The sequence below is a fragment of the Schistocerca cancellata genome, chromosome 6 (genome assembly GCF_023864275.1).
Source record: "Schistocerca cancellata isolate TAMUIC-IGC-003103 chromosome 6, iqSchCanc2.1, whole genome shotgun sequence".
Classification (NCBI taxonomy): Eukaryota; Metazoa; Arthropoda; class Insecta; order Orthoptera; family Acrididae; genus Schistocerca; species Schistocerca cancellata.
Window position 1 is genome coordinate 680,658,412 of NC_064631.1, and position 11,033 is coordinate 680,669,444.

The 11,033-nt window shown below is 45.6% G+C and overlaps 1 non-coding gene across 1 annotated transcript; it reads left to right on the forward strand.

The window, feature by feature from the left end:
* Window positions 1–2,165: 2,165 nt before the first annotated feature.
* Trnas-uga (transfer RNA serine (anticodon UGA)) lies at window positions 2,166–2,240 on the forward strand. The gene has a single exon. It is a non-coding gene; the product is annotated as a tRNA-Ser (tRNA).
* Window positions 2,241–11,033: the final 8,793 nt, after the last annotated feature.

Genomic DNA, 11,033 nt, shown 5'->3' on the forward strand with positions numbered 1-11,033 from the left:
TGACTTTGTGGCAGATACATCCTCTTTGCCTATACCGTAGGTGGACCAAAATATGGAGAAAGTAAAAGAACAATACACTACCTTATTGTAGTCCTTCGTTCTGCTGCCGTTGGGATGGAATGGTACAGCAAAAATATCGTGCGTAGGGTCGTCGTAGATTTCCGCTCATTACAGCATGAAACAAATAGAAAAAACACACATTATCACACACATGTAAGCTAGTTCTGTCAATAGGTAGCTACTGAATTGCCCCCTCTGTTTATTGATTGGATAGCCACTGAATTGCTATTTATTTATTTAATGGGATAATAATAATTATTAAAAGATGGTAATTTTATTTAAACGCCGTTTTTTTACTCTTTTGATTGTTGCGAGTCAGCGATAGCGCAATGCTGCTCGCTTTGGAGAATACACATTTTATAAGAATTATCTGGTCCAGGAAACACTTTTGCGATCACGGTTGCGATTTAGACGGTATTCGCGTAAGTGTACTGATTAAAAGTTATCGTTTCTGAAACACGCAGGTTCGATTAAAGCTGTGTGCACTTTTGCGCGTATAATGAAAATATTCATAACACGTCGCGTAACAAAAAGAAACATGCGAATCACAACCGTGATCAAACGAAGAAAATATATGATAACATAAAAGTTCTTCGCTGTTATTCAGGACAGGCTCAGATTAGATCTTGCAATTTTTTAGTTACAGGAGATCACAAGGCGTTACACCTTCGAGATATTTCTTTTGAATAAATTGTATTTACCTTCTCTCTCTCTCCTTTTTACAGCCTTTATACCTTCACATCGATCAAGGAACTTTTCCTTCTCTACCGACCAGTACGAGAACAAAATTCAGACTCAACAAAATGTCTTACATCGAATTATTACATGCTTAACCCTTAACAATCATATATAGTTTCGTAGTACAAACAATGCTAATTTATTCCGTGCACCAGAAAGTCTTTGATACAATGAGCACAAAAATGAAAATAATAAAATTATAATTACATTTTTAATATAATGAATACTTCTTTAAATCATTAAATAAGGTTTGACACCGTCGTAATATTAATTTTCATCGTTGTAGCACTACATTATCTAATACGGTGTGGGAACCTCGTTGGCAGTTTCCAGTCGTCTCGTAACGGATAAATACTGGTCCCGTATGGCGAAGATGGAGGTGGTTAGTGATCGTGATCCATTCTGTCCAAAGAAGACCTAGAGCACGACGTCTCAACAATGCTGATATCAGGTGATTTTGGTGGTCTGGGGTGATTTGACGGTTCATCCCTGCTTTCACAAAAGTAGTCCTGGACGATGCGGGCTGTGTGGAAAGGACCACGTTGTTCTGGAATACCACTGGGGAGCGGCAATTCTACAATGAGATGGACCTCAAGAAAGCCAAGACGGTCACCTAATCCTTGACAGTAATGAGAACTCGCAGAGTAGCCATGCGGTCCATGGAATACTACGATACGGCTGAGCAAATCATCGCCTAACCCCCGTCTCATTTCACTCTAGGGACGTGAACTCGGCCAGAAGCTGGAGACAGTATGAAAAAAGAACTCATCCGAGAAAATGACATTCCTCTGGTCTCCGTAGTCCAGGTTTTATGGCTTCGCCACGATATTCTCCTGTTACGGGCATTTGCAAGACTGGTAAGTGCGGACGATGTTTTTCCGCTTTTCCCGTATGCGGTATAAATCTTCGATACGATGCCTCTTGTAACCGGAAACACTTCGGCTGCCTTGGCTACGGAAGCACCAATCATACAAGCACCAACAATTTGTCCACGTTCTAATTCATGTAGCTCTGACATAATGAAACTTCCTGGCAGGTTAAAACTGTGTGCCGGGCCGAGACTCGAACTCGGGACCTTTGCCTTTCACGGGCAAGTGCTTTACCATCTGAGCTATCCAAGCACGACCCGTCCTCACAGCTTTTATTCCGCCAGAACCTCATCTCCTACCGTTCAAACATCGCAGAAGCTCTCCCTCATCTCAGTTTGGAAACATCCCCCACGCTGTGGCAAAGCCATGTCTCCGCAGTATCCATTCTTCGAGGAGTGCTAGTTCTGCAAGGATTCGCAGGAGAGCTTCTGATGAATTTGGAAGGTAGGGGCCGAGGTACTGGCGGAATTAAAGTTGTGAGAACGGGTCGAGAGTCGTGCTTGGGTAGCTCAGTTGGTAGAGCACTTGCCCATGAAAGGCAAAGGTCCCGAGTTCGAGTCTCGGTCCGACACACAGTTTTAATCTGGCAGGAAGTTTCATATCAGCGCACACTCCGCTGCAGAGTGAGAATCTCATTCTCGGACATTATGTTCTCCAACTGTACAGAGCGCTGTTCACAACACGACTGACACTTGCAAGTATCAAGTACATTGCACATGTGCCGTTCGTGGTCAACAGTACAGTGTGAAGGCTTGACTAACGCCTCCATTTATGTTCAAGCATGCGTTTCTTCTGGTGTTCCCATTTTTTTGTCCACCCCCCCCCCCCTCTACGTCGTGAATTTAGAAATTATTTTTTACAGTGAGCAGTACCTGTACAATATAAATGCAGGGCTGAGACGTTGACTCCGTTTTCTAGATCTACATCTGCCTCTACATTGATACTCCCCAAGCCACTTTAAGCCGCGTGGCGGATGATACCTGTCTGGCAGACTTCAGTACTTTTTGGGCGCAGAAGGCTGCTTGGACCACTGACTCCCACCTCTTAGGCGGTCAACGGTTAAGCCTCAAGCCAACCCGTCGGCGAAATCTGGCGTGTCGTATACCAGCACATACTTAACGTATTTAGAATATACACTCCTGGAAATTGAAATAAGAACACCGTGAATTCATTGTCCCAGGAAGGGGAAACTTTATTGACACATTCCTAGGGTCAGATACATCACATGATCACACTGACAGAACCACAGGCACATAGACACAGGCAACAGAGCATGCACAATGTCGGCACTAGTACAGTGTATATCCACCTTTCGCAGCAATGCAGGCTGCTATTCTCCCATGGAGACGATCGTAGAGATGCTGGATGTAGTCCTGTGGAACGGCTCGCCATGCCATTTCCACCTGGCGCCTCAGTTGGACCAGCGTTCGTGCTGGACGTGCAGACCGCGTGAGACGACGCTTCATCCAGTCCCAAACATGCTCAATGGGGGACAGATCCGGAGATCTTGCTGGCCAGGGTAGTTGACTTACACCTTCTAGAGCACGTTGGGTGGCACGGGATACATGCGGACGTGCATTGTCCTGTTGGAACAGCAAGTTCCCTTGCCGGTCTAGGAATGGTAGAACGATGGGTTCGATGACGGTTTGGATGTACCGTGCACTATTCAGTGTCCCCTCGACGATCACCAGTGGTGTACGGCCAGTGTAGGAGATCGCTCCCCACGCCATGATGCCGGGTGTTGGCCCTGTGTGCCTCGGTCGTATGCAGTCCTGATTGTGGTGCTCACCTGCACGGCGCCAAACACGCATACGACCATCATTGGCACCAAGGCAGAAGCGACTCTCATCGCTGAAGACGACACGTCTCCATTCGTCCCTCCATTCACGCCTGTCGCGACACCACTGGAGGCGGGCTGCACGATGTTGGGGCGTGAGCGGAAGACGGCCTAACGGTGTGCGGGACCGTAGCCCAGCTTCATGGAGACGGTTGCGAATGGTCCTCGCCGATACCCCAGGAGCAACAGTGTCCCTAATTTGCTGGGAAGTGGCGGTGCGGTCCCCTACGGCACTGCGTAGGATCCTACGGTCTTGGCGTGCATCCGTGCGTCGCTGCGGTCCGGTCCCAGGTCGACGGGCACGGTACGTCGACCTGGCCTCCCGCATGCCCACTATACGCCCACGCTCAAAGTCCGTCAACTGCACATACGGTTCACGTCCACGCTGTCGCGGCATGCTACCAGTGTTAAAGACTGCGATGGAGCTCCGTATGCCACGGCAAACTGGCTGACACTGACGGCGGCGGTGCACAAATGCTGCGCAGCTAGCGCCATTCGACGGCCAACACCGCGGTTCCTGGTGTGTCCGCTGTGCCGTGCGTGTGATCATTGCTTGTACAGCCCTCTCGCAGTGTCCGGAGCAAGTATGGTGGGTCTGACACACCGGTGTCAATGTGTTCTTTTTTCCATTTCCAGGAGTGTATTTCTCTGCTAAACGAAAATAAATCAATAACAGAATACAGCCTAATGCCCGTCTCGTGGACACAAACCATACGGACGAGCGATAACCCTGTCATTGGGGAGCCTCGTCAGAGAGGTCCACCGCCTGAGCGTCTTGGTAAGTGATTCCAGTGGTAGTTTCCCGTTGCCTTCTACTGATGATAATAAAATGATAATGAGGACAACACAACACCCAGTCCCTGAGCGGAGAAAATCTCCGACCCAGCCGGGAATCGAATCCCGGCCCCTTGGCGTGACAACCCGCCACGCAGACCACTCAGCTATCGGGGCGGACGGGCGAGCGATAAAAAAAAATAATTAAACGAAGTGTAGATTGCCAGTCTAGACTTTCCGAGGCTTCTCCAGTGCTGTATCAACCTAGCGTCGTCCTTAAAAATTTACCACACACAATCATCACCGGTGACAGAGGTAGCAACTTTAACCGATTTCATGCATTTGCCTCAACGATTGCTCTTAAACTGTTGAACAAAGAGATCTAATTTTTGCAAAAGTTTAATGGTGCTTGGTACGTCAACCACAGCGTCGTCCAACATGAAACAATTATATTACGAGCCACTGTATGTATCTGAAGCAGTAACTTTTCAGAAACAACAACGCAACAAACAACTTTCCAAATATCGAAGCTCAACAGCGGAGAGTGTCACTAAATGCAACAAAATTATCTCTTCTCACGCCCTACGCTTCAGATACATCGCCCGTACCTGCCGTCACGCAGTGCATCATTACATCACGAGTCAAAGCCGACACCCGATAAGAAAATTTCCGTCGAAATCGTGTTACAATGAAACTACTACACATCCCCTGTTAAACCACGGGACCCCAAATACACCCATCATAATAAATGTAACTGACCGTTTCACATCAACATGCGCTCCGTCTCTCCTCCTCACAGAGCTTTTCTGGAGCCACATAATATCTCGTTAGGTACATGAAGTTATATGCATTAAAACTCAACAAGTAATCTAAGGAATTATTTTGCTCCCTTCGTATTCCTTGCTGTTGTGGCGTGTCGTATATTGATCAGTCAGTCAGGACCGAAGTGGACCCGTGTTTTCAGCGTAAGCGTCACGCACGCTTAGAATAGCAGAGAAAATCTGCTACTGAAACACATTGCTTTGGCACTCGTCTTCCTATGGAATTTAACACGGATATTCTGACATGCACTTCCAGCTGTTGGTATAGTACTGTTACGGTTACAAAGATTTTTGCTTAACTTCTGCATCAAATTCTGCTCTCTCCCGTGTCAAAAATCGAAGAGACAGAATTAAATTACCTCTGACCCAGATTATTCACTATCGATAAATTCTGACGTCGGTCATCTTCGGTTCTGTGGCGGCGGCGCTAGTACGAGGTGCATTCAAGTTCTAAGGCCTCCGATTTTTTTTCTGATTAACTACTCACCCGAAATCGATGAAACTGGCGTTACTTCTCGACGTAATCGCCCTGCAGACTTACACATTTTTCACAACGCTGACGCCATGATTCCATGGCAGCGGCGAAGACTTCTTTAGGAGTCTGTTTTGACCACTGGAAAACCGCTGAGGCAATAGCAGCACGGCTGGTGAATGTGCGGCCACGGAGAGTGTCTTTCATTGTTGGAAAAAGCCAAAAGTCACTAGGAGCCAGGTCAGGTGAGTAGGGAGCATGAGGAATCACTTCAAAGTTATCACGAAGAAACTGTTGCGTAACGTTAGCTCGATATGCGGATGCGTTGTCTTGGTGAAACAGCCCTTCCCGGACGTTTTTGTTGCAGTGCAGGAAGGAATTTGTTCTTTAAAACATTTTCGTAGGATGCACCTGTTACCGTAGTGCCCTTTGGAACGCAATGGGTAGGGATTGCGCCCTCGCTGTCCCAGAACATGGACATCATCATTTTTTCAGCACTGGCGGTTACCCGAAATTTTTTTGGTGGCGGTAAATCTGTGTGCTTCCATTGAGCTGACTGGCGCTTTGTTTCTGGATGGAAAAATGGCATCCACGTCTCATTCATTGTCACAACCGACGAAAAGAAAGTCCCATTCATGCTGTCGTTGCGCGTCAACATTGCTTGGCAACATGCCACACGGGCAGGCATGTGGTCGTCCGTCAACATTCGTGGCACCCACCTGGATGACACTTTTCGCATTTTCAGGTCGTCATGCAGGATTGTGTGCACAGAACCCACAGAAATGCCAACTCTGGAGGCGATCTGTTCAACAGTCATTCGGCGATCCCCCAAAACAATTCTCTCCACTTTCTCGATCATGTCGTCAGACGGGCTTGTGCGAGCCTGACGTTGTTTCAGTTTGTTGTCACACGATGTTCTGCCTCATTAAATTGTCGCACCCACGAACGCACTTTCGGCACATCCATAACTCCATCACCACATGTCTCCTTCAACTGTCGATGAATTCCAATTGGTTTCACACCACGAAAATTGAGAAAACGAATGATTGCACACTGTTCAAGTAAGGAAAACGTCGCATTTTAAGTATTTAAAACAGTTCTCATTCTCAGCGCTGGCGGTAAAATTCCATCTGCCGTACGGTGCTGCCATCTGTGGGACGTATTGATAATGAACGCGTCCTCATTTTAAAACAATGTGCATGTTTACGTCTCTTTCCAGTCCGGAGAAAAATAATCGGAGGCCTCACAACTTGAATGCACCTCGTATTTAAAATGTGTGTGTGTGTGTGTGTGTGTGTGTGTGTGTGTGTGTGTGTGTGTGTGTGTGTGTGTTCTTGGTATGCTGATCATACGGAGGATGTTTTAAACTATTTTGAAAGCGCTTTCTTGCTGTATTTGTGCCTTAAAAAAGGCAGGATATGCACGTATCCAGATATCGGCGATTGTCGAAGACGCCAACCAAATGCATTCCTGTAAATTATTTGAACATTTGATAGGTCGGGAGCAACTTGGATTTATCACCATGAGAAGTGTCTATAGCATACGATTTTTCAAAGCAATCTCTATTGCAAGCGTTTTATTAATAATGACGCATTTCCCACGTTTAGCGCATCTTCAGAGTATCTATGATTACTAATAATAACCTTATTACATAACAGTTCATCCGCTAACCTATGTAGGACCGACTGATGTGATAGCTAAGCTAAAGATGAGAAGTAAAGTGATTTTGTTTCCCTGAATAGCGGGGACAGCGTTACTCATATTTAGAAGCCACTGATATGATGGCGTTAAAGCGAAGGCAGTAGACGTCAACTATGAGCATAGGAAAGGCAGAAATGGCAAGTGAAAGTGTATAAAAGCGTAAATTACAACATTAATAATAAATTAGGAGCCAAAAAGAAACTCACCAAACCATGGCAATATGTGGTGCGAAGATAAGTTACCGATCACAGTCATGAATCACACTGCTCAAGAAATATCGCTGAAGACAATGTATATGCTGAAGCTAGTGGCTAGAATTTTCTATGATTTCAGCTTTGTTAAAATTCAGGTAGTTTTTTCTCTTCTCTTTGTGTTTGGTCTGTTCCTCACTTTTTCTACATTTACGCCTGCCACTGTGTCTTTATGTTCGGTTTCCCCACTACCCCAATATTTTTTAAGCCTTCGTGTCTGTTAACTTTTTCACTCCCCCGCCCCCTTTCCGGGGATAAGTTTATAATTTCAAATCCGTTCCCCCCCCATCCCCTCTCCCCTCCTCCTCCTTCACCCCCCTCCGTCGATAAATTTATGATTTCCTATTTCTCTCCCTCTCACACTTCCAGCCTCGCCTCCCCTGCCCTCCCCTCCCTTCACCTCCCCTTCTCACTATTCATTTAGATTGACATTTCGGTCCATTTTAGTACTTGGAAGTTCACTGAAATTATTACTTTCCATTTCACCACTAGTTCGTCTATTTTTAATTTTTATGAGCATTTTATTCTATTCCAGCATTTTAATTGGTTGTGTTCAACATTTACTTTATTCCAATCCTTTTTCTTTTACAAACAGCTCCGCAACTCGGAGCTTTCGATAAGTTTTGTTTCAGAGCCAATCTACTGCGTGACCCACTCGCTTGAACATATATATTGTGTGGAACAGTATTTCTTTACCACTGTGATACATTTCTGTGATCGCTAACCTGTCTCTGCACCTTATATTGTCATAGTTTGGTGACTTTATTTTTGGTTCCTAATCCTGTGTTCACGCAGATTTCATTTATTACTTATGTTTTAATTTTACGCTTTTATCTTAGAGGTTTCCACTTGCCGTTTCAGGCTTTCCTAGGCTTTTGTTCGGCGATTGTTTCCTCCACTTTAACGCCATCGTATCAATGGCTTCTTAGTATGACTAATGCGGCCTCTGGTCCTCAAGGGAAGAGCGTCACTTTACTTCTCACCTTCTGTTTAGCTATCCTATTAATCGGTGCCACATAGGTTAGCGAATAATCTGTTATGTAACAAGATTGTTATTAGTAATTACAGATAATCTGAAGATGCATTAACCGCGCGAAATGCTACATAATTAATGTAACACTTGCAAAAGTGACTTCTTTTCATTTCTGGAACACTGAGCCACCGTTGCTGCATCTGGCTTAAATTGAGAGGAGTAATGCGTAGAGCAAACGACTTCAAGTCTTCAGTAGTTAATGTAGCGTTCCGTGCAATGGTATGCTGCATTTTTTTTTAAATAGCAGTGTCGAGGTTGGCAATTAATTCAAGGTAAGCGATATGGTTTGTGTAAAATAAAGTTTCGAGCAAGATATCACAGAAAAACTGTTAAAAATTAATTATATCTACTTTCGTCAGTGCAAGTGAAACAGGGGTCACTGATAACTTCATTGCACTTTGCTGACTGATATAATTGTAGCAATACATATCTTATGTTCCACTCGACAAACAACTAGCAGGGTCTCCAGTTAGGAAATACTTCTCCTCTGAACTCTAATGTACTTCCTGCACAGCGTCGAACGCAGCCTACGTTGTCTCATTGAAGTATTCCCAAAAATCAAGAAACCATGTGAAACTGTTATTTCTAAAGGCTTGTTCTTTTACTTTTTTACGAAAAATTAGTACACACATTGTGTGGTTTCAAAAAAAAATTAAAAAAATTGTCGTCTTTCACATGTATTTGCCTCCCTTCAGTACGAGTACCCCAAATGATGTTCATGTGAGTACGATACATAAGAACTGCAGTTTATCGCCCCGCCGCTGAAAAGGTTGCGAAACTGGACTCCACACTGCATTCAACGCTAAAATGTGTATGTTATATTTGTCAATAAACGTTTCCAAAAAATGGTTCAAATGGCTCTGAGCACTATGGGACTTAACTGCTGTGGTCATCAGTCCCCTATAACTTAGAACTACTTAAACCTAACTAACCTAAGGACATCACACACATCCATGCCCAAGGCAGGATTCGAACCTGCGACCGTAGCGGTCGTGCGGATCCAGACTGTAGCGCCTAGAACAGCTCGGCCACTCCGGCCGGCAAACGTTTCCACCTCCTCCTTGTGACTTAATAAAGTAAATGTTGTGGCACAAGTCATGTCTGTGCATTAAAAGCATTAATATACAAAGAAAGGATGTTGAATGTGAATGGAATTTGCAGTATATTAGCAGTTTAAGCCAGTGGCAAGCGCTTTAATCTGTACTCCACACTTGTTGCCGTCATTGTCTTGGGTGAGCTCTCAGGAATGGCTCGCTCACCTTAAAATCGTTGGACTGGTGTACTAGCTTGTAGTGAACGTACGCTGCCTGTCGTACGCCATGCCTCGTGGGTCGAGGACCCGGCAAAAAGAAAGTTGTGCGTACCAGAAGGGGGAAGTGGGGGTGGGGGGAGGTGGGGCTTGTGAACAGGGCCAAAGTGTCCCTTCCAGCGCTGAGTGCCGCCAGTCGCCGTAGTCGGAGTTGGCGCGCCCTTGCGACTTGGCCCTTTGTTTCTGCGTCGTGCCCTACCAGCCGCGCGACACGCCGCGGTGATCAATCACCTTCAGCCAGACCGAGCCGCGGCCTCTTCTGCTGCACCACAAGGGCTTTCAGGCGCCGCTGTGTTCTCTCTCTCTCTCTCTCTCTCTCTCTCTGTTCCCCTCCCCCTCTCCCACTTCCTCTCTCCAGCTCCGTCCCCGTCCTCCCCCTCTTTCTCCTTTGAGTTCCTCCTCCCATCACACTTTACTCCGTTCCTGTAGAGCACGCACTTCAGTGCTCTCTCTTTCCCCGTGATTCCATCTCGGCACAGAAAGCTATTCCGATGCAGCTCGGAAGCCCCAGATTAGAAAATTGTATTTTGCCACTGACAAGGGAACCTCCCCATCGCACCCCCTTCAGATTTAGTTATAGCTTGGCACAGTGGATAGGCCTTGAAAAACTGAACACAGATCAATCGAGAAAACAGGAAGAAGTTGTGTGGAACTATGAAAAAAATAAGCAAAATAGATAAACTGAGTAGTCCATGCGGAAGGTAGGCAACAATAAGGATAGTCTGAGCTCACGAGCTGCGGAACGAGAGGTCCTTGGTTCAAGTCTTCCCTCGAATGAAAAGTATGCTTTCTTTATTTTCGAAAAGTTATGATCTGTCCGTTCGTTCATTGACATCTCTGTTCACTGTGATAAGTTTAGTGTCTGTGTTTTGCGACCGCACCGCAAAACCGTGCGATTAGTAAACGAAAGGACGGGCCTCTCCAATGGGAACCGAAAACATTTGATCGCAAGGTCATAGGTCAACCGATTCCTCCACAGGAAAACACGTCTGATATATTCTATACGACACTGGTGACGGCATGTGCGTCAGATGACAGGAATATGTTGTCAACCCAACTAACTTGAACACTTGGCGAATGGGTAAAAACATTCTTCTACCTTTCCCGATTTCGGTTTTCTTGTGGATGTGGTAATCACTCCCAAAAAGTGATGAAAACATGTTTGTGT